Below are 24,113 nucleotides of genomic sequence, written 5' to 3' on the forward strand. Positions count from 1 at the left end.
CGCGTTCTTTTGGGTGAAATGGAGTAAGCTATATTATTGTGAAAGTGAATCTGTGCACGTGAAAAATGCTCAATATCACTAATTATCTGAGAAATGTGTGAAAGACTACCTCACACCTATCAGAATGGTTGTAATCCAAAAGAGCACAAATAACATATGCTGATGAGGGTGTGGAGAAAGGGAATGATAATGCTGTTGGTGGGAATTTAATTTGGTACAGCCTCTGTGGCAAATGGTATTGAGGTTTCTCAAAAAAACTAAAAATAGAGCTACCATGTGACCCAGCAAAAATTTTATTCCTGGTTATACATCAAAAAAAAAAAAAAAGCAAAGAAAACCCTATTCAAAAAGATACATGTACCCCAATGTTCATAGCAACATTATTTGTAATAGTCAAAATAGGGAAACAACCTAAGCATCCATGAACGGATAAAGAAGATAGGGTTTATTTGTTTTATATATATATATATATATATATATATATATATATATATACACACACACATATATATATATACACATATATATACATATATATATACACACACATATATATATACATATATATATGTATAATGGAATATTAGCCATAAAAAGAATGAACTTTTGCCATTTGCAACAGCATGGATGGACTTGTAAGGTACTATTCTTGGTGAAATAAGTCAGACAGGGGAAGCCCCCTCACAGCCTGGTACCATAACTAAACCCAACAAGATAAAGAAAAGACTTCTTTCCTAGCAAGATAAGCCAGGGACCCTCTTACTCCAACCCTCCCAACTTCCTTTTCTTCTGTATAAAGACCTCTGTTCCTTGGTGGGTGGGCACTTGCATTTTGCTCACTGTGGCCACAGATTCTGAATTGCAATTTCTCTGCTGATCCTGAATAAACCCATCTTTGCTGGGAAAATACCTGGCAGTCTATTCTAGGTCAATAGTTCAAAGTGTTTTAAGTGTTAATATTCTATGTGGGCATTTAGAATGAGAGAGGTTTTGAATGGCGTGTTGTAAATAATTTTTAGATGCGATTGATAACTGAATTCAGTCCCCAGATCCCCAGATCTTGACCAGCCACAGTTAAACCTCTGCTGAGCTCCCAAAGAAGATATTAAGCCTAGAGGATTCAGAGATGTAAGTGCTTAGTCTTTGTTGCTAGCTTTTGGCCCCAAGTTTTTAAGGGAACTGGGTTGAAATCATTGGGAGTTCTTAGAATTTCCTTTTCCTTTTCTCCTGTGATTTATGGTAGAGCAATTTCTGAGAGGCAGCTTCTGAAGTTTTTTCTCTGGCAGCTATCTTCTTTTCTCCTAGTCATGAGGAGGAAGAGGAGCGATGAGAAAGGGAGAAAGATTTCTCCCTCTCAAGTAGGAGGAAGCCTGGGTTTGTCTCATGCATCAGTAACATGGCAGGAGGAAGAGCCAAGAAGATGAATTCAGAAAGAAGGTGGGAATTCTTTCAGAAACACAAGTTACAGAGGCAAAAAGGGGGAGCTACATTTCCCAGAAACCCAAAAGTGTAATCATTTTCCTCTACTAAACCCTCTATGAGCATTTTTGAACCAGTAACTTTCTTGATCTTGGTCCTGACACATCCTGGGAGAGAAAGCAGACTTAAGCTGGCTTCTAGGTGTTTATATTAAGTCTCAGTATATTTTTACATATGAAAGAACACCTTCATGTTTTTGTTTCCCAGACTGTTTTCCTTCCTGCCATTTCCCCAAGGTGATGCAATCTGATTTGGGGGATCTTTTAAACATTGTCTACTATGACTAGCTATTGAAAAATAAATCTTGGGAAATTACAAAAATGATAGGGTTACTTTTAGGTAGTATCTCTTGTGAGCCCCCTACCTGTCAAGCACCAATTGCTCTCACATATTTATTTTTTGAACTGTTTGAATTCCCTGGTGGCTCAGACAGTAGATCTGCCTGCAGTGCGGGAGACCCAGTTTCTATCCCTTAGTTGGGAAGATACCCTGGAGAATGAAATGGCTACCCACTCCAGTTTTCTTGCCTGGAGAATCCCATGGACAGAGGAGCCTGGCGGGTTACAGTCCATGGGTTCACAAAGAGTTGGACATGACTGAGCAATTTCACTCACCCACTCACTCATTAAACAGGTAAAGTAATTAGCCTCCAATTAAAATAAAAAAACAAAAAAAAAATGAAACAAAATATAAATAAATAAATAAACAGGTATACTAGCATTACTGTCGGAGAAGGCAATGGCACCCCACTCCAGTACTCTTGAATGGAAAATCCCATGGACAGAGGAGCCTGGTGGGCTGCAGTCCATGAGGTCGCACAGAGTCGGACACGACTGAAGTGACTTAGCAGCAGCACCAGCAGCATTACTGTGATGCAGCATGGCATAATGCTTAAAAGAATGAACTTCAGGGCTCACCTTCTTGAGTTTGCCTTCTGGTTATATCATTTATTAGATTAGCTGTATGTGGTTGGGCATTTTTCCTAAACTTTCTTTGCCTAATTTTCTTATTTGTAAAAAAAGGAAGGAGGAAGGTCAAAGTGAAAGTTGCTCAGTCATGTTGCTCTTTGTGACCCTGTGAACTGTAGTCTGCCAGGCTCCTCTGTTCATGGAATTCTCCAGGCAAGAATACTGGAGTGGGTAGATGTTCCCTTCCCCAGGGAGGTGAGTAGCCTTTCCCTTTTCCAGGGAATCTTCCCAACCCAGGGATTGAACCAAGGTATCCCACATTGCAGGCAGATTCTGTACCAGCTGAGCTACTGGGGAAGCCAAGGGAATAATAATAACAGTGTTCCTGTGAAGATGAACTGATTTAATATATAAATATTTAAAACTCTCAGAACTGTGCCTGGCATATATGAGATACACAGTGAAAATTAGCAATTATTTTCTTCATTTTTCAGATGAGGAAATAGGCTTGAGAAGATAACAATTTGCTTAGGACTATACAGATGATCCATGACATAATCTAGTTTAACACTCAGATTGTAAGTGTGTAAAGACCTCTAAGAGCACAGTCTTATGGCACTCGTTGTAGAAATGGCCAGAGATTTTCAGTTCAAAGTAAATATACTACCTAGCCTCTATCTGTCTCCAGCTGGATCACCTTCTTTGCCATCCTGCTCTCTGTCTCCAAGAACCTGACAGGTATGAACCCCATCATGGGAGGCCCTTGCCCTCTAGGTCTGTCAATGGGGGCCCCTGGTAGAGAATCAGAGGGGAAGAGAGCAGAGTATGGTAGGGGTATGTCTTTTCCCTTGATTTCCTGTGGGTGTGATGGCTTTGGCCTGGCTGTATCCCTTTGGCATAGTAATTGCAGTGGATCAATAAGCTTGTTTAAAGCAAGGCATGTGTTGTGTTAGTTGTTGGGATGGCTAATCAAGCAACAGTGTCAAAGGAATCATAGCGCTTTAGTGAAGATGTAACAGAACAGAGAACAGACTCCCAGAGGAGTTTCAGCCTTCAGGTCTTATCCCAAGGCCTCTCTTGAGTCTTTGTTTTTCCCTCCCAAGTGAGAAGAGATGCCACCCCTGAGTCCCAGCTTCAGTAGCCTCCAATTCTGAACCTTCTCTATATGCCTGAGGTGGAGTAGGGCAGGGAATTATAGTATTTTCCCTTAGGATTAAAGACTATTTACTTTTTAAATTAATTTTTATTGGGTGTAGTTGCTTTACAATGTTGTATTTCTACTGTACAATAAAGCAAATTAGCATTATATATGCATATATCCCTTCTTTTTTGGATTTTCTTCCCATTTAGGTCACCACAGAGCATTGAGTAGAGTTGCCTGTGCCCTAAAGTAGGTTCTCATTAGTAATCTGTTTTAGACATAGTAATGTATACATGTCAGTCCCAATCACCCATTCATCACACCTCCTTCTCATATCCATATGTTGGTTCTCTCCATCTATGTCTCTACTTCTGCTTTACAAATAAGATCATCTATATCATTTTTCTAGATCTGGATATAAGCAATATTATACAATATTTGATTTTCTCTCTCTGACTTACTTTACTTTGTATGACAGTCTCTAGATCCATCATTTCTCTGCAAATGGCACAATTTCATTCCCTTTTATGGCTGAGTAATATTTCATTGTATATATGTACCACATCTTAAGAGTAAAGACTTTATTATTTGGTCAGGGCTCCCATAGCCCTACTCTATGTGTTTCGGGTAGACTCCTGACCCACCCAGAGTTTGAAGAACTAGACAGGGCACATCACATATAAGGGTCTTGAACTGCTTCCTCTATATCGTTTCAAATACATGACTAATTTAGAATCCTTATGAGGAAAAGAGTTTGCTCATTAGCATTGTTACTGCTAATGTTTTATTAGCCTTGATTGATTTAGATAGATTGGCACAAGGTTTTTAGAACTGGTGGATTAATTTGCTTTTTGTCAAGAAGATACATAATGAACTGGGCCTGTCTGAGCTGGTGCCTATGAATGATTTATGTGGTCAGTAATTGATCAATCATCTTTCATTTGGAAACTTCCACTGTTGAGGGGAATATAAATTGGATCTCAATGATCAAATTTACACCAAAGTCTTAAAAGAAGAAATAAAAATGATTTGAAACTTGTCCTGCTATGACATTAGCAAATAAGTGTGTGGTGCTTAGATAGAGGACCGGGTCCTCGCTTTCCCACAATGTAGCTTTGGGTAAGACAATTAATGTTTGACCTCAGTTGCCAATTTGTGAAAAGTGACAATATTCATATCTTTTTCCTTCCTTTCCTGAAATGTGGAGAATTTAGTAACAAATAAAACCGACGTGATATTTAGTGAATGTCTACAATCTAGGCCTCATATGTAATAGAAGAGGAAATATATTATGTTTATGCCTGTCTGAGACTTAGCTATGCCATTTGTAATGTGGAAGCTTTGGATTTGATTAAGAGTTCTGTCAGTTTCTGAATGTGGAGAAAATTATTAAGCATTTATTAGATGCAGGCGCTGTATTAAGCACTACATATATAAATGTTAATCTTTACAACTCCCCTGGGAAGGTGCTAATTTTTTACTCACATTTTACAGCTCAGGAAACTAGGACTTAGAAGGTTAGAGTAGCTTGCTCAAAATACACAGCCAGCAGAGCATGAGCTTTAGCCTCTGATCTCAGCCAGCACCTCACCCTTCCTCCTGAGAGTCTATCTTCTGCCTTATGGAATGCATCTCACCTGTTCTCAGACAGCTATCTACCACTCTTCATTTTTTTAGAGTTTTTGCTGCCCACACCACTATCACCAGCCAGTGGTGGAGGACTTCTGAGTTACTGCCTCTGTAATTAACCTAGACCAGGGCTTCTCAGCCTCAGCACTATCGGCACTTTTGTCCAGATAGTGCTCTTCATGAGCAGCTGCCATGGGCATCGTAGGATGTTCAGAATCATCTGTGGCCTCAACTCACTAGATGTCAATAACAACCCTCCAGTTGTGACAACTAAAAATGTCTCTGGAAATGTCTTCTCGAGAAAAGTTACTCCAGGTTGAAAACTGCTAAGCTAGACCTTGACTGTGGGTTGATATGTCTTGCGCATGTGTGTGTGTGTGTGTGTGTGTGTGTGTGTGTGTGTGTGTGTGTGTGTGTGTATTATGTGAAGCACTTTGAACACTTAGTAATGCTGACAGGGGCCTGCTGACCAGTGGATTTATAGTTGTAGGAACCTCCTGTTTCATATTGTTAAAATGACGACTGCCTTATTTGGAACTCATGCAATAGGGTATAAGCTGGATATGCTGTCAGATCTCGAGGCTCCTTTGTGTCTTCTGCAGATTAGCCTATGAGTAACCTATGTAGGTTGGAGAAGACACTTGAGAGTCCCCTGGACTGCAAGGAGATCCAACCAGTCCATTCTGAAGGAGATCAGCCCTGGGATTTCTTTGGAAGGAATGATGCTAAAGCTGAAACTCCAGTACTTTGGCCACCTCATGCAAAGAATGGACTCATTGGAAAAGACTCTAATGCTGGGAGCGATTGAGGGCAGGAGGAGAAGGGGACGACAGAGGATGAGATGGCTGGATGGCATCACTGACTCGATGGACATGAGTCTGAGTGAACTCTGGTAGTTGGTGATAGGGAGGCCTGGCGTGCTGCGATTCATGGGGTCGCAAAGAGTCGGATGCGACTGAGTGACTAAACTGAACTGAACTGAACTGAACCTGTGTAGGTAAGCGGTAAGGGCACAGGCTGGAGTGAGGTGACCTGGCTCCTATACATAGCACCTCTACTGCTCCACACAACTTGTTTGCTCTTTGGGCCTCAGTTTTACTATCTGCCAAAATATGTAATTAGGTCAGATGATCGCCAAGGTCTCTTCTTGATTTAATAACAATTTTCTATCCAGATACTCAGTTACTCATACGGCAAACTAGTTCTTTCTGTACATATATGGTTTGTGACAATAAGACTGCTTATTTATTCAATTTTAATGCAGAAATAAATGACACCCTCTTCCTAGTTCATTCCTGGAATTTTGATATTCTTTTCACATATAAATCTCAACTATTACTAGTCAGAGCCTGCTTGTCAGTCCTGGTGATGTCTGCCTTAAAGAAATTAGGACAATTTTACAGCTGGGCTACAGTTGGTCTAATGGACTGATGAAATCCTTCCCCAAATCAGGTTTTTGTTCATACGTCACAAATTGCATCCTGAAAGACCTCCACCTTGTAAAAAAAAAACAAAAAACAAAAGTCCAGAATATTGCCCTCCCCTTGCATTATATGGGTGGGTATGTTCTGCTTTGTCTTACTTCCTCCAGAACAAAGATGTTAAGAAGAGGGCAGAAAGAGCAGGCCCCTACTACAGGGATTCTGTTCTCTGGCCCCAGAGTTCCACTGGTTGGGGATTCCATTAAAAAAAAAAACACACCTTGTTTTGAGGCAGAAAAATACATTGTAACAACAGCATAATTTAGTGAAGGGTGACTCCCAGAACCAGGCAGTGGGGAGGGCTGATCAGTAGCCCAGGTTTCTGCTGAGCACAGGTTTCTGGTGGCAGAACTGGGGGGAGTCAAGTTTGAAGATGCAGAGCTGTGCTCATGTGTGATTCAGGAAGAAAGACCATCACAGAGAATGAGGTTGGACAGACTAGGACACTTGTTACCAAAGAGCTTCCCAGTTCAGTTCAGTTCACTTCAGTCGCTCAGTTGTGTCCGACTCTGTGACCTCTTTTATCGCAGCACGCCAGTCCTCCTTGTCCATCACCAACTCCCTGAGTTCACTCAAACTCACGTCCATCGAGTCCGTGATGCCATCCAGCCATCTCATCCTCTGTCGTCCCATTCTCCTCCTGCCCCCAATCCCTCCCATCATCAGAGTCTTTTCCAATGAGTCCACTCTTTGCATGAGGTGGCCAAAGTACTGGAGTTTCAGCTTTAGCATCATTCCTTCCAAAGAACACCCAGGGCTGATCTCCTTCAGAATGGACTGGTTGGATCTCCTTGCAGTCCAAGGACTTGCAAGAGTCTTCTCCAACACCACAGTTCAAAAGCATCAGTTCTTCAGTGCTCAGCCTTCTTCACAGTCCAACTCTCACATCTATACACAAACACTGGAAAAACCATAGCCTTGACTAGACAGACCTTTGCTGGCAAAGTAATATCTCTGCTTTTGAATATGCTATCTAGGTTTGTCATAACTTTTCTTCCAAGGAATAAGCGTCTTTTAATTTCATGGATGCAATCACCATCTGCAGTGATTTTGGAGCCCCAAAAAATAAAGTCTGACACTGTTTCCACTGTTTCCCCATCTATTTCCCATGAAGTGATGGGACCAGATGCCATGATCTTCGTTTTCTGAATGTTGAGCTTTAAGCCAACTTTTTCACTCTCCTCTTTCACTTTCATCAAGAGACTTTTTAGTTCGTCTTCATTTTCTGCCATCAGGGGGGCTGTCATCTGCATATCTGAGGTTATTGATGTTTCTCCCGGCAATCTTGATTCCAACTTGTGCTTCTTCCAGCCCAGAGTTTTTCATGATGTACTCTGCATATAAGTTAAATAAGCAGGGTGACAATATACAGTCTTGACATACTCCTTTTTCTATTTGGAACCAGTCTGTTGTTCCATGTCCAGTTCTAATTGTTGTTTCCTGACCTGCACACAAATTTCTCAAGAGGCAGGTCAGATGGTCTGGTATTCCCATCTCTTTCAGAATTTTCCACAGTTTATTGTGATCCACACCGTCAAAGGCTTTGGCATAATCAATAAAGCAGAAATAGATGTTTTTCTGGAACTCTCTTGCTTTTTTGATGATCCAGCAGATGTTGGCAATTTGATCTCTGGTTCCTGTGCCTTTTCTAAAACCAGCTTGAACATCTGGAAGTTCACGGTTCATGTATTGCTGAATCTTGGCTTGGAGAATTTTGACCATTACTTTACTAGCGTGTGAGATGAGTGCAATTCTAGGGGCTCTTAAAAAGCATCTCAAATGTAAAATGCCCCAAGCACAGCTGACCAGGCGCCTTCTCTGTGCTATTCCCTCTGTGTGCCTTCATCTAGTAAATGACATCACCGTTTGCCCCCAGCCCAAGCCAGAAAGCTGCATGAATTCCTTGATTTTCTTTGCCTTTTCTTTCCCTACACAGAGTATCAATTTTTCCTGCTTGTCTCTCTCACTCTGGCTCACTTCTATCCTTCCTCCCTGTTGATACCTAGTCCAGGCCACCACTGCCACCTGCCTGCGCTGCTTCTATCATCTCCTAACACGTGTCCTAGCCAAGTGTCTTCCCCTCTGCAATCCTGACTCTTGGCTTAAATCACAGTGATTTCCCCTGAACTCCAAGATGAGCATGATATTCTCGTACCTAAAATACTGGGGTGGCTTCCTATTGCCCTCAGGCCTCCCATCATGGTTTTAAAGTTCATCTCAACCTGTCCTTGCCTCTGCTTCTGATGTCACCTCTCAATACTTCCTACCTGGTACTCTGTGCTCCAGCCATACAGAAATAATCCATGACATTGCGTTTCCTCTTATCTCCAGGCCATTTCCATACTGTCCTTCCTGCTTCAAAGCCTACAGATGAACACTTAGAAGCTCATGGATAGGAAGGTAGGAATGTTTAGTCACTGGAAAAAACTATTTGAAAAAGCATTCCTTAAACAGACCATTTATCAGCTGGAAATTTCTGGTTGAGAGCACAGAACACCTGTGGTTTAATTTCCAAAACTTGTACCTCAAGCCCTTTTCTTAGTTTCACCCTTTTTTCCTCTCTAATCTAGGCATATAAATATAAAGGATACCTTTGTGAAGGTGGGATTTTAGTTTTTCTGGTAATAATTAGGCTAAGGAAAGATTCTGAAGTAGAAAGACCTGATCTCAATTTTCAAACTTTACACATGTGTGCAAATGTGAAATGTGTGAGAATTAAAAACGGAGATAACATTAGGGAAAGAAGAACAAAGCTTTGTGATATGGAAGACAAAAGGAGTAAGGGTTAAAGTGTAGGAACAAAAAATTCCTTGGAAATGACCACTTAAAAGAGCAACTATTAGGAGATTATATGAAATCATCTGTGAAACTTTTGAAAATTATAAAGCACTATAGAATTTAAAGGATCTTTCCTTCATTAAGAAAACAGAGATTAAGCCACATACTACTAGAACTGGAAGAAATCCTCATTTTACTGATGAAGAAACTGAAGTCCAGAGAGGTTAAATATTCTGGGCATCATCACACAGCAAGTTAGCGGTGAACTGAAGTACCATTGTGGCCAGCAGAAAGGGGATTTGTCAGAACATTTTAAATCCTATCGAATTTTTTGTTTGTTTGTTTTTGCAGTGGATTGACAATTTCTATTCTGTAAATTAATATGGTATGCCAGAGGATGCTAGGAATGTGTAATATAAATAGAGAGTTCTTATCACAGGAATCAGTAGCAGCACAGAGGTGTCAAGACTGAGTTCCAGGAAACTGCTGCTGCTGAAAGACTGTCAGCTGCGCTTTACTAGAGAGAGGCTATGCCTCCCTGTCAGGCTGATTTGGTGATAAATTTCAATAGGAGATATGGAAGGAAATTAAAGTTCATGGATGGTTAAGGCAGCCAGGGTAAAAAGTAGAGGAAATTATTGCAACCTGACCATCAGTTTCTTTTTTGGAGATAATTTTGGTGTCAGATAAGACTCTGGCATAAAGGACTCAGTCTTTTTTATTGGAATTGAAAAAGAAATCATGTTTTAATAAGCTTGAGGTCCCATTCAGAAGGCAGATGGTGGAGTTAGAAATAACAACTAGTGTTGGACTGCCTCAGCTCACCGCTGGCAAGCAGATTTAGAACCATACCCTAGAACATGGTTTCTGGACTAGTAAATGACATCTGCTCTCATTGATTGGGATATCCTGCAAGAACCTCCAAACATTCAGCCTCCCCATCATGGTATTCCAGAGAGATTAATGCCAAGGCCACATAGAGTCATAGTGGCCGAAACTTCCTGGACAAATGATAAAATTCTGGTGCCAACTCAGGAGAGTACACGAAACAAGTGCCTTTGGACTCATGCACTTCTCACTAACCTGCCTCTTTTGCTGGCTGTGGTTCTAATTTGTGCCAATTCATCATCATCTGAGTTTGCTTCACACCCCTGTCTCCATATCCTCATTCTGTCCCTTCAGAGATAGTTTCAGTATCCTTTGTGCTGAGGAGGCTGGCTGGTTATCATCTGCTATAACCCACCAAGCAATGTGCTTATCATGGTTGTGTAGGTGAGAACATGCCCTGGTTCATGAGGCACTGGCATGGAGATGCCCACCGGGGATGGATGATGGCCATGTGCTCGAGAGGGCACTGCTGTCCCTGTCTCATCCACCTACCCTCAAGCTCAAGCCCAAGGAAGCATCTCCTCTAACCCTGCCCACCCACCCCAACTTAGCTCAACAGCCCAGCATCTACAAGCCAGAGCAGGAGCCCACAGCTAACTCCTGCATCCAGTGTAAAAGCTCTGGGCACACTGGTCATAAGAGAGAATGGTTAACTGGTCATGCCCTCTGCAGGGCCTGAGAGGAGGGTGAAGGCAGAGATGGCTTCCAGATGACTAGGATGCCCAAGAAGGGTGGGGCTTTTTGTAGAAATCATGAGTTCATTATTTCTTACTGGTTCTCACTTTGTCACTTGTGTCTGTTCTTGGCAAAAGCATTTCAGAGTCTGAGTGATGGACTCCATGCTCAAGTCAGACTTGCCTTCCACTGCATCTCATTTTGGTTCTAGAAGCCTCTGCTGAGGGCCTGCGGGGAGGCCTAACCTCCTGGACCTTGACCTTGGAGTTGACACTCCAGGCACCTGCTTCCTGACCATGCCTCAACCCCCAGACTCAAGATGTTCCGGGGCGGGTGGAGGCCAAGCCTTCCAAGGGTTTCTGACTGAATAGGAATTAACTCCCTCTGTCCCCTGGTGTTGGTTTGCTAATTGCTACCTCCTCCCACCTCCATCTTGTACAGGGAGGGTAAGGAGAGATCAAAGAAAAGGAAGATGGCTCCAGTTTGGCAGGTTGCAGGCCTAATAAGCAAGGGAACTTACATAAGCTTGTTATGGGAGACTGTGAGACAAGCACATCTCCAAACATGCCCACCATAATCTTAAATATTTTGTATAGAGTTCTTAACTGAGTTCAGTCACATAGTCAGTCCAGATGTTCTCAACAACAGCTTATGCTCTCAAGTCTGTGTCCTTGACAACAGCTCCCACCATGGGCGTGGTGGGCAGAACATGTATTCTAAGGACAGAGGTGGAGGCGAGGAGCCTCTGGCTGCATTCTGAATGCATTCATGAAGCAGATGCACAAACAGTATTTATTAGACACGAAGGATTTTTTCTATCACAAATAATGCTGTTAATTATTTAGCTTGTCATAGTATTCACGCAACAGAGACTGACAAATCCATGAAAGTGAAAGTGTTAGTCACTCAGTCATGTCTGACTCTTTGTGACCCCTTGGACTGTAGCCCACCAGGCTCCTCTGTCATGGGATTCTCCAGGCAAGACTACTGGAGTGGGTTATCATTTCCTTCTCCAGGGGATCACTGCAGACTCTTTACCAACTTAGCCACCAGGGAAGACAAACCTATGGTTTCCTCTAAGAATACACATAAAAGGAATATCCCCATAGGCTTTGGTTGCTCTTTTTCTCTTCCTTTAACTATTTGTATTGCAATAAAAGTAACGATAAAAATGGTTGCACCTGGCTCACTGACCAACCAGAAGCCTCTTCCTCCTATTGTTGGTATCTATTCACTCTGGCATAGGTGAGGCCCAGTGGCTAGGCATACAGATTTATTGAGGGAAATAAATGTGAAGGATAGAGAGTAGAGGGAACAGGAGGAAGCATCAAAGATCTTCAGACCGCAACATAGGTCTGACACTTGTGAAAGAAGAGAGGGAAGGAAGAGAACCAAGTAGGTTGGACTTTAGTCTACTATAGCTCTGAGAAACTTGTGGCGAAACCTGAGTTCCCAGAACAGAGATTGCCTGTTAGCAGAGTCTTGTGTTGGTGAGAAATAATCTGTCACCTTGCTCTGCTCAGCTAGTGAGGAGCCTGTTAGGAACAGGAATTTAGCATGTATGTTACAGCGCCTTCAGAGATGTGGCTGCTGGAGGCTGTCAGTCACCCATACTCTTCCTGGAAGGCTTTCTGGAAGGGAGGTCTGAGTGGTGCATCCCCATGGCCACCGGTATTGTAGAAGACTTTTAAAAATGTCTATTGTAAATGCTCTAGGAAATACTCTCAGTTAAAATCAAAGTCTGTAAAACTCTTGCTAAGTCATGCAGTGTGAAGAGAGAAGCAAAAATTTTTTTAGAGAGTGAATTATAGAAAATTTCATATTATAGATTAACATCATTGAGAATTTCATCAGGAAAGAAGAGTGTGCTCTCAATTATAGACTGCTGTTGATATAAAACATGTTTCTAATCCAGTAGAAGTAATGGGGACTCACTCAGTGTATCAATATCTTCCCTCTCTTGCTTGGCTCTCGTTACTAAAAACATTCATTTTTGGATGCCTGGCTAGGCCATGAGTGCAGTCTATGAAAAATGTGGTAATTTCCTTGGTGTCAACACCTACCATTATCTAACTAAAAATATGACAGAAAGTGGGAATATCAATTTTTGTGTATGCTGGTAAATTAATAATTTTTTCATATACATGGGCAGTAGTTGGCCTTTTTTCCCAACTATCCTGATTTGTGAGAGAGTGAAAGGAGATGGCTCAGCGGTAGAGAATCTAACTGCCAATGCAGGAGCTGCGGGTTCAATCCCTGGGTCAGGAAGATCCCCTGGAGGAGGAAATGGCAACCCAGTCCAGTATTCTTGCCTGGAGAATCCCATGAACATAGGAGCCTGGCAGGCTACAGTCCATGGGGTCACAAACAGTTAGATACCATTGAGCCAGTGAGCATTAACACACGCACAAAAGATAAACTCTTTTCAAATGATTAAGCTAAGACATCCATTTAAATGTCAAGCTTATGAAATTTGTCTTTTTGTTTCTTATTAGGAAATTATCTCAGGTCTCTTTTGCAGCTGACTTTAGAATTCTGCTTGCAATGAAAAGCGCTCTCTTGTAGTATTTCTGCTTCTTCAAATACCAGGGCATAACTTCAGGGGAGAAAGACAGCACCTAGGAGGGGTTTCAATAAATGTGGAATAGCGTTAACTCAAGTTTACCCATATTTCCTTATTATCATAACTAAGTTAGTGCAGGGGAGAAGAGAAATACAATGTATACCACTGATTTTGTAGTTTACTACTTTTAAAAATATTTGATAGTACTCTAATAAGGAAAAATATTTTTACCTTAAAAGAGTTCTAATATTAGGCTGTGTATTATTTCAGAAAATTAACTTGAAAATTCTATTTATGTATAGTGATTAAATTAGAGTTGTTACAAAAATAAGAACCAGATTGTTCATAGATGGGAGTTCAGCATCCTTTGGAAGCATTCATTTTATATATGGAACATTTATATATGGAAAAACTAACTACAAAATGAACTCTTGATTATGATAAGACAAAATCATTTTTCTTCCTTCATTAATAATATGGGAATATGCTGCTGTGTTCTTTAGTGTACCTAGAAGTTACATTGATTTGAGCTAAAGTGAAAGTTGTTCAGTTGTGTCTGACTCTTTACAACCCCATGGACTAAACAGTCCATGAGAATACTGGAGTAGGTAGCCTTTCCCTTCTCCAGGGGAGAAGCCTTTCCTTTCCAACCCAGGGGTCAAACCTAGGTCTCCTGCACTGCAGACAGATTCTTTATCAGCTGAGCCACCAGAGAAGCCCAAGAATACTGGAGTGGGTAGCCTTTCCCTTCTCCAGCAGATCTTCTAGACCCAGGAATTGAACCAGGGTCTCTTGCTTTGCAGGTGTATTCTTTTTTTTTTTTGCTCTTTTAAAAAATTATTATTATTATTATTATTTTTTACTTTACAATATTGTATTGGTTTTGCCACACATCAACATGAATCTGCCACGGGTGTACAGGTGTTCCCAATCCTGAACCCCGCTCCCTCCTACCCTTCCCCCAACACCATCTCTCCGGGTCATCCCAGTAAATGAATGGATAAGAAAGCTGTGGTACATATACACAATGGAGTATTACTCAGCCATTAAAAAGAATACATTTGAATCAATTCTAATGAGGTGGATGAAACTGGAGCCAATTATACAGAGTGAAGTAAGCCAGAAAGAAAAACACCAATACAGTATACTAACACATATATATGGAATTTAGAAAGATGGTAATGATAATCCTGTATGCGAGACAGCAAAAGAGACACAGATGTATAGAACAATCTTTTGGACTCTATGGGAGAGGGAGAGTGTGGGATGATTTGGGAGAATGGCATTGAAACATGTATAATATTATATAAGAAACAAATCACCAGTCTAGGTTCGATGCAGGGTGCAGGATGCTTGGGGATGCTGCAGGCGTATTCTTTACCAACTGAGCTCTCAGGGAAGTCCAACTTGAGCTATGTTGCACCTAATTTCTCTTTCACAGAAGAAGAGTAAAACATAAATGAAATAAATCATAAAATTTGTACTGATAAACATCAATTCCTAGCTTTGGATATGTGTCAGTTAATGACTTCTTTTCTGTCACTTTCCCTCCATGTTTCACAGATCCCATTATTTTGATTTTTGTTTTCTTATCAGCTAACAAAGTACTTCAAGATATGGAAAGAATTGCCTCGGAGTTGAAGAGTTTCCCATCACAGGGACACTTAAGGGTAGGAATTCTGTAGAGGATCCTAGCAAATGATGGGTGGTTTGATTAGGTAAAACTTGGGCCTCTTCATCTCTGGTTGCCTATCCTTATATAAAACTTACTTATGGTCATCAGAATATACCTCACTTACCATTCAGCCTTCTCCAGTAAACTGTTCTTCCATTTTTCAAAAGTCTTTCTTTGAATTAATCTTGAAGAGCATTTGTTAAATACCTGTAACATGCAAGACTATATAATAGCTACATTGGGAGAATCAAACTAGCCATAATGTAAATGTAATATAAAACTTTGCAGATTTTTAAGTTTCTACTTTTCAACAGTTAAAATTAAAACAAAAAAAGCACTATTTACCAAAAAAAAAAAAAATTAGCTCCAAACTTCAGAGAGTTTACGACTAAATGGATGTGGATATTTATTAACACTTTCTTAAAGTTCATGATCTTTGTTGCCAACAAAGGTCCACCTAGTCAAAGCTATGGTTTTTCCTGTAGTCATGCATGGATGTGAGAGTTGGACTTTAAAGAATACTGAGGGCTGAAGAATTGATGATGCTTTTGAACTGCAGTGTTGGAGAAGACTCTTGAGAGTCCCTTGGACTGCAAGGAGATCCAACCAGTCCATCCTAAAGGAAATCAGTCCTGAATATTCATTGGAAGGACTGATGTTGAAGCTGAAACTCCAATACTTTGGCCACCTGATGCGAAGAACTGACTCCTTGGAAAAGACCCTGATGCTGGGAAAGATTGAAGGAAGGAGGAGAAGGGGATGACAGAGGATGAGATGGTTAGATAGCATTACTGACTCAATGGACATGAGTCTGAGTAAACTCAGGGGATTGGCGATGGACAGGGAGGCTTGCTGTGCTGTAGTCCGTGGGGCCGCAAAGAGTCGGACACGACTGAGTGACTGAACTGAACTGACTGAAAATGTATGAATTTGATAATTTCAATCATTCCAACAGGTCTCTAACAATACTGTATATTATAACAAAACTTATAATGTATATATTTCATGCATAGTTTATAAGAATAATTAATAATTTAAAATAACATACTAAATAGCCAAACCAATTAAAATGACTGACCCTTTATGTAGAAAAATAAGTTTTTATATTAAAAACAAACATTAATTTACTACTGTGTACTAAACATTGTAAGAATGATTTTTTAAATGAAAAGTTTCAAGTTATAAGAAATCAACACACTCATCCCCGTCTCCTACATTTTCTATGCTGCTCTCTCCCTTTAGACCTTAAGCCATGTCCGACTCTTTGCAACCCCATGGACTGTAGGCCCCCAGGTTCCTCTGACCATGGGATTTCCCAGGCAAGAATACTAGAGTGGATTTCCATTTCCTCCATCAAGGCATCTTCCTAACCCAGGAATCAAACCAAAGTCTCCTGCTTAGCAGGCAGTTTGTTTGCCACTGTGCCACCTAGGAAGCTCCTATTTTCTATATGGTACAGAAAATACTTCTGAAGAATAGTGACTATGAATCACTGAAAAAGACTCAATTACACAGAGGAATTAAATAATATTTACCACCAAAGGCAAGAAATTTGCCTAAAACAAAGTGGAAAGTTATTCTAAAACAATAGGTAAAGTAAAAGGGTTTCATGTCTAAAACTTAGTTTTTACTAAAAGATAAATTTGTTGAAACACTTCATCCCCTCATTCTTCTGAAAAATTGTGGTTGCAGTAAATTCTTCATTTCATCTACGTTTATCCACAGGTGCGTCTGCATGTAGTGCTGGCAACACTAGGAAATAAAAAGAGTAAAGAAATGCTGGGACTTACAAACATGGATGTGTAATTTTTTCACATTCTTAACCAATAAAAGAGAAAATAAGAAAGCCTTTGAACAAAAATACTGAAATGGCCTTGAAAGTGAAAGTGAAAGTGAAGTCGCTCAGTCCTGTCTGACTCTTTGCAATCCCATGGACTATAACTTATCAGGCTCATCTGTCCATGGGATTTTCCAGGCAATAGTACTGGAGTGGATTGCCATTTCCTTCTCCAGTGGATCTTCCAGACCCAGGGATGGAACCCAGGTCTCCTACATTGTAGACAGACGCTTTACCATCTGAGCCACTAGGGAAGTCCTTAGGCAATAATCAAATCAAAGGCATAGCTGCCACAACCACTGTTTAAACATTTGAGTGGATTGAGGTGTTTTAGAACAAAGACTCAGGTAAGGTTGTGGGACCCAGAGAGTTCTTTCAATAAGACAAAATTGTTCTGGTAAAAGACATAAGTATGTCTCTCGCTGGAGAGCCTAATTGGTCCTTGTTTCCAGCAATGATTTAGAGAGAGAAGGAAGGACCCAGCCATGGGAAAGAGAAAATAAAACTGTCATATTAAGAATATATAAGAGAACTGTAAGTGTGGCTGAGACATTCCAGCCAATTCAGAGGGAAAGGTTGAAGTCTAAGTTCATGGAACAGAATTGAGTCAGTCACCGTGACAGAGAATTTGAGAACAAGAAGAGAAGGGGGCATGGGGGATGAGATTGTTGGATGGCATCACATCAGTGGACATGAGTTTGAGCAAACTCTGGGAGATAGTGAAGACAGGGAAGCCTGTCCTTTTTGACAGGACAATTTGTGACCCCATGAACCGCAGCACACCAGGCCTCCCTGCCCATCACCAACTCCCAGAGTCCACCCAAACCCATGTCCATTGAGTTGGTGATGCTATCCAACCATCTCATCTTCTTTCGTCTGCTTCTCCTCCTGCCCTCAATCTTTCCCAGCATCAGGGTCTTTTCCAAGGAGTCACCTCTTCGCCTCAGGTGGCCACAGTATTGGAGTTTCAGCTTCAACATCAGTCCTTCCAATGAACACCCAGGACTGATCTCCTTTAGGATGGACTGGTTGGATCTCCTTGCAGTCCAAGGGACTCTCAAGAGTCTTCTCCAAAACTACAGTTCAAAAGCATCAATTCTTCTGCGCTCAGCTTTCTTTATAGTCCAACTCTCACATCCATGCCTGACTACTGGAAAAACCATAGCCTTGACTAGACGGACCTTTGCTGACAAAGCAATGTCTCTGCTTTTGAATATGCTGTCTAGGTTGGTCATAACTTTCCTTCCAAGGAGTAAGCGTCTTCTAATTTCATGGCTACAGTCACCATCTGCAGTGATTTTGGAGCCTCCCAAAATAAAGTCTGCCACTGTTTCCACTGTTTCCCCATCTATTTGCCTTGAAGTGATGGGGCTGGATGCCATATGTGCTATTAATGTTGTCAGTTATGATTGCCTCTTTTATATGCACTCTTGTAGCTTTTAACACAAAACTTGGAAAACAGTAGTCATTGAGAACATTTCTGTTGAATGAAAGAATGAATGATGAATGACAGGATAGCATTGCACTTCCCTTAAAAGGCTGACACTGTTTCCATTTTATACCTAAAAAAGTGACATTGCCATTTCATCTGGTTCTATTTCAGAAGCAGCTTTGTTGGAGAAGGTCATGGAGAGGCCATGATTGCTGGTTGAAGTGAGAGCTGGATACAGGTAATCAGAGGCTCCTGATTCCCTCCCTTCTCCTTGGAAAGTATGTTTCTCTCACCACTTCCCATTCCCATAGTAGGACCTGTTTCAGGGACACAGGCTTGAGAGAGTCTTGATGGTCTCTTGCTGAGACCGTCTGGACTGAATATGTGACTGGACCCAGTTAAGGTCTCTGTGTAAACTTTCAAGATCCTGGTGGGTGGCTGCAGAAATCTACGCCTCTTTTGACTGCCCAAGACAAGCCTTGTATGTTCCCTTGCTTACTAAACCCGCTACCTGCCACTCTGAAGTGATCTACTTCTTTCTTTGGTATCTCCTTACTCTTTGTGCATGGAGGTCAGTTTCAGACTTCACCCCAGGAACTCCTGTGATTTTAAACCAACAACAAAAAGACATAACAACATGAAGAAGAGGACATGGAGCAGATTATTAAAAAGGGAAGGGAAGAAAGAACCCCTGAAACTCCATCAAGATATGACATCAACCTGCCTGTTTTCTGCATTAAAAATATATCAGTTGGCATTAGTTATTAACAGCTGAATATTTCCTTCTGAAGAATTGAAGTAGGTTCCTTTATAAATGTGTGTTTTCTTTATTAGCCTTGAGGCTTTCCTTTTAGCTGTTATATATTCAGTTTTGGACAAATGAAAATCAATGACTCATTTTGCACCTGGCTGGGGACAGGATGGCTAGCCCATCTGGGCAGGGTTGTAGGAGCTGCAGTATGAATAAATTCTCTGAAGATTCACAGTATAGTGGAATGAATGTCTTTTACTAACATCATGTTCTGATTGTACTCATCAACTTTCAGCTGATGTGTCACTAATGGGTTTGGTGGGTAATCTTCTACTTCCTATGGTAAAGATGCTTTAAGAATACATGGCTCCTACTAGCAGTTTATTTCTATGAGACCTCATTTTAAATACCCAAGTGCCATGGAAGGGCAAGTAGAGGGTTTGGAAACAGTTCTAAGCTTATTAAATATTATAAATTTAAAGCATTGTGTCATTTAAAAATGAATCACTTGAAAATAATTTGAAAGTTTAATAACCAAGATATAGTAAGAAAATATTAAGTCCAAAGCATTGAGGGAAAAGAAGTATTCACCCCAATAATTCCCTGACATTTTGTGATTGCAACATTTTTGATTGTCTAAATTATAAATACTCCCCCCTCATTTTCTTAAAAATGGTTTAATCGGCAGGTTAATTCTTAACCTAAAATGGGTAAAAATTGGCTTCATTTGGATAATTTAGTAAACTCCTTCTTTCTCAGATTAAGAAATTAAGTGGAAGAGTGTCAAAATAGATGTTGATACCATATTTTGGATAATTTCTTAGATTCATATGTGAAAAAACCAAGTAACAAGTAAACTCTCTAATCTCTAAGATAGCAGTCCCCAACCTCTGACACCAGGGACCGGTTTTATGGAGTACAATTTTTCCACATACTGGGGTGGAGCAGGGGTTTGGGGATGACTCAAGCACATTACATTTATTATGCACGTTGTTTCTACTATTATTAAAGCTCCATCTCAGATCATTGGGCATTGGACTCCAGAGGTTGGGGATCCCTGCTCTCAAAGGACTCTGGCTTGCCTCATGTCTTCATTCTGACAACTATAGGAAAATGCCATAGACTGGTGGCTTAAAGACAACTAACATTTATTTTTCACAGTCCTGGGGGCCAAGAAGTCCAAGATCAAGGTACCAACAGACAAAACATATGGTGAAGGCCTGCTTTCTGATTCATAGGTAGTGCCTTCCTACTGGGTCCTCACTGAGGGGAAGGGAAGAGGGGGCTCTCCAGGGTCTCTTCTATAAGGCACTGATCTCAGTTGTGAAGGCTCTGCCCCATGACCTAATCAATTCCCAAAGACCCCAGCTCCCAATATCTTTAGCCTGGAAACAGGATTTTAGCAAAATAAATTTGGAGAGAGAGACAGTGGGCACACCTATTCAGACCACAGAAGACTATTCACTGTCTTCTGCCACATTCTTCAAAGAAGTCATGTCTTATGCAATAAAGTGTTCTGAGAGTGAGAGTGAAGTCACTCAGTTGTGTCCAACTCTTTGCCACCCCACAGACTGTAGCCCACCAGGCTCCTCCCTCCATGGGATTCTCTAGGCAAGAGTACTGCAGTGGGTTGCCATTTCCTTCTTCAGGGGATCTTCCCGACCCAGGGATCAACCCAGGTCTCCCACATTCCAGGCAGATGCTTTAACCTCTTAGCCACCAGTGTTCTGAGGTTTTGTTAATACAGAATCAGGAGAAAGGCTGTGAAGGAGAAAAACTGTGAGGGAAGAACTTGCAGAATTAGCTTGAGGGACAGCAGGAGAGTAAGATGAGGGGAAGCTGAGGTGTTTATAGGAACTTGGTGGGCAAAAAAGAAAGAAGGAGTTTAAAAAATGTGTGCCCAATCACTGTATATCTACAAAAGTTTTGAGAAATTGCAAGTAAAGTTTTGCATTCCTTTACAATTATTTTCTGCTTGCTGGAATTTTCTCTCTTTGATTAACATGCTGCTCACTATCTTTGCATCCTGTATAGGAATGTCATGAGCATTACAGGTACATAAACTTCATGAACATTATATGTTTATATGCATAAGGCTACCACCTCTTCTTGTTCCATATCCATCATCAATGTTGGATAAATATATCAATCACATTACATATTCATAGTCCTTTCATGCATATTACACAAAGAGTCGGACATGACTGAGCGACTGAACTGAACTGAACTGAACAGAGGTGTTACAGCTATATTTATATTTGTTTTCTGTCCATAGTCAAATGTTTCTGATGTAATTTGGAGAAAATATGGTGAAAAGCTTTCATCTGTGAGAAAATCACACAAACTGAAAAATATATTTGACATAGTTCACTTTATGTAATAGATTTCAAATTAAGTAAGTGATGTTCTTGTGTCGAATATCATGATTTTTTTTTCTAAGTGGAAATGCAAGTTTACAGAGTCCAGACTATCAATTTGGTATTGTTTTAAGCATCAATTAAAGAAAATACTTAGCATATTAAAAAAGCAAAGACATTACTTTGCTGACAAGGGCCTGTCTAGTCAAAGCTGTGGTTATTCCAGTAGTCATGTATGGATGTGAGAGTTGGACTATAAAGAAAGCTGACGCCAAAGAATTGATGCTTTTGAACTGTGGTGTTGGAGAAGACTCTAGAGAGTCCCTTGGACAGCAACGAGATCAAACCAGTCAATCCTAAAGGAAATCGGTTCTGAATATTCATTGGAAGGACTGATGCTGAAGCTGAAACTCCAATTCTTTGGACACCTGATGTGAAGAACTGACTCCTTGGAAAACAGTCAGTCTTTCCTGATGCTGGGAAAGATTGAGGGCAGGAGGAGAAGGGGATGACAGAGGATGAGATGGTTGGATGACATCACTGACTTGATGGACACGAGTTTGAGCAAGTTCCAGGAGTTGGTGATGGACTGGGAAGCCTTGTGTGCTACAACAGTCCTTGGGGTCACAAAGAGTCGGACACGCCTGAGTGACTGAACTGAAGTATGAGAAAATACTGCTAATATACACCCAGAAACTGAAATTTTGTCACTGTTTGAATTCAAATGGGTTTAGGAATATAGTGAATGGATCACTAAGACCCCCTCTTTCACCTTCTTAGTTTACCTCTTAGAAGACTTCCTTTTATGTTGAGGCCAATTAGACTCAAAAGCAACAATAAACAATGACCATTGGTCCAAGAACTATTACCATTTATTTGATGGATATCAACAATAACTGTTGAGATCAGAAAGGAACTTGGCATATAGAGAAAATATGAGTTCAATCATGGTTGACCTTGTGGTTTCCAAGCACCACTGGCATCCCATTAGTGTGGAATCAGTATTCAATCTTGTCAATATAATCACTGTGAAGTTGAAAAGTTCAATCACTTGCAGAAGAAAATAAAACCCTTGCCAACTACCATATTTGCATGAGATAGAATGAAGGTAAGTGACACTAATCATTGAATTTATGGCTAGTTTCTTTCTAGTTATAAATTAAAAACACATCCTTCTGGCATAATCAGTATTGGTCAGACACTCAAAAGAATTGATTCGTCCAATTAACTTAAAAAAGGTTATGTTCCCATTGAAGAAATGAAAATATTTTAAATGCTTTTCTAATTCTGGAATCATATGGATCTCAGAGATGTGTCAGAGTCAGGTAATATATCATATCGCTGTCCCAGATCATTGTTTTAATGTGTCAATGTTAGGTAAATGACTTTTGATTTAGATATGTTTTCTAAATGAAAAATTAAAACTCAGTAGCTCAAAGGACTTCAAGGCCTTTTTTCAAGTGACACAAGAATCCTAGGGTGTATCTCACGGTAATTTATGGGGACAGTAGAGAAGAATTTCTGAAATTATAACGTTCCTAGATGATTCAAGGTATATGAAAAATGCACCTGTCTGAAGGGGTACTGTTCTCCAGCTGTATTATTGCTATTCTATTGGACTGCTCTTATCTAAAGATAATGCTTGGAGCCCCAAATATTTCTCACTGGCCTAAAATGCTATTGTTCCTTATTCTACCTCAAATACCTGAGATTTCCACTTTTGGGGTCATAAATGGCTAGCAGAGGAGCAGAAGTCCTGCCTTCAGAAGATCTTACTTAAAATTTGCAAATAATTAAAGAGGCTTCCTATGGCTTTTCTCCTTTGGCCCAGTTTGTGTGTGTTAGTTGCTCAGTTGTGTCTGACACTTTGCGACCCCATGGACTTTAGCCCACCAGCCTCCTCTGTCCATGAGATTCTCCAAGCAAGAATACTAGAGCAGGTTTATTTCCTTGGGAAGGGGGCAGATACAGGTGAGAACTGTGAGGAGGGGAGAAACTGTGGAACCGCAAGTTCACCAGCATGTGCATGTTAGTACTACAGTGGTTTATGCCTCTTATGGCCATAGCAATTGGCACTTAGGAGAGTTTGGGAGGCTCTAGGAATAACAAAGATGTTGACCGTGGTGGAAAAACAGAGTAGCTGACCAGGCAAGGGGAAAGAGAGCCCTGAAAGTTAGGACTGAGCTAGTGAATTAAGGGCCTTGAATGCCAGACAGTTTAGAATGACCTGCAGACAAGAACATAGTAGAGGGGGGCAGAAATAAGGCAACGATCAAATTTGTATTTTAGATATATTATTCTGATTAGCCAGACTGGAGGTGGAGGATGGACCAAATGGGCAGGGGGTGAGAACAGTTGGCGGGGGTAAAAACCATGTTGTGCTGTGGTAAAGAATCCGCCTGCCAGTGCAGGAGATACAGGAGAAATGGGTTCAATCCCTGGGTTGCGAAGATCCCTTGGAGAAGGAAATGGCAACTCACTCCAGTATTCTTGCCTGAAAAATCCCATAGACAGAGAAG

At 40.8% G+C, this 24,113-nt stretch overlaps 1 long non-coding RNA gene across 2 annotated transcripts in view; it reads left to right on the forward strand.

Moving 5' to 3' along the window:
* LOC114118734 (uncharacterized) overlaps nucleotides 1-24,113 on the forward strand; it is a 294,464-nt gene that overhangs the window by 14,783 nt on the left and 255,568 nt on the right. For both annotated transcript variants that reach the window (XR_009596756.1, XR_003591902.3), the window contains exon 2: nucleotides 18,658-18,724. This is a non-coding gene — a long non-coding RNA (uncharacterized LOC114118734). The remainder of the gene's footprint in view (nucleotides 1-18,657; nucleotides 18,725-24,113) is intronic.

The sequence above is a fragment of the Ovis aries genome, chromosome 16 (assembly GCF_016772045.2).
Source record: "Ovis aries strain OAR_USU_Benz2616 breed Rambouillet chromosome 16, ARS-UI_Ramb_v3.0, whole genome shotgun sequence".
NCBI lineage: Eukaryota > Metazoa > Chordata > Mammalia > Artiodactyla > Bovidae > Ovis > Ovis aries.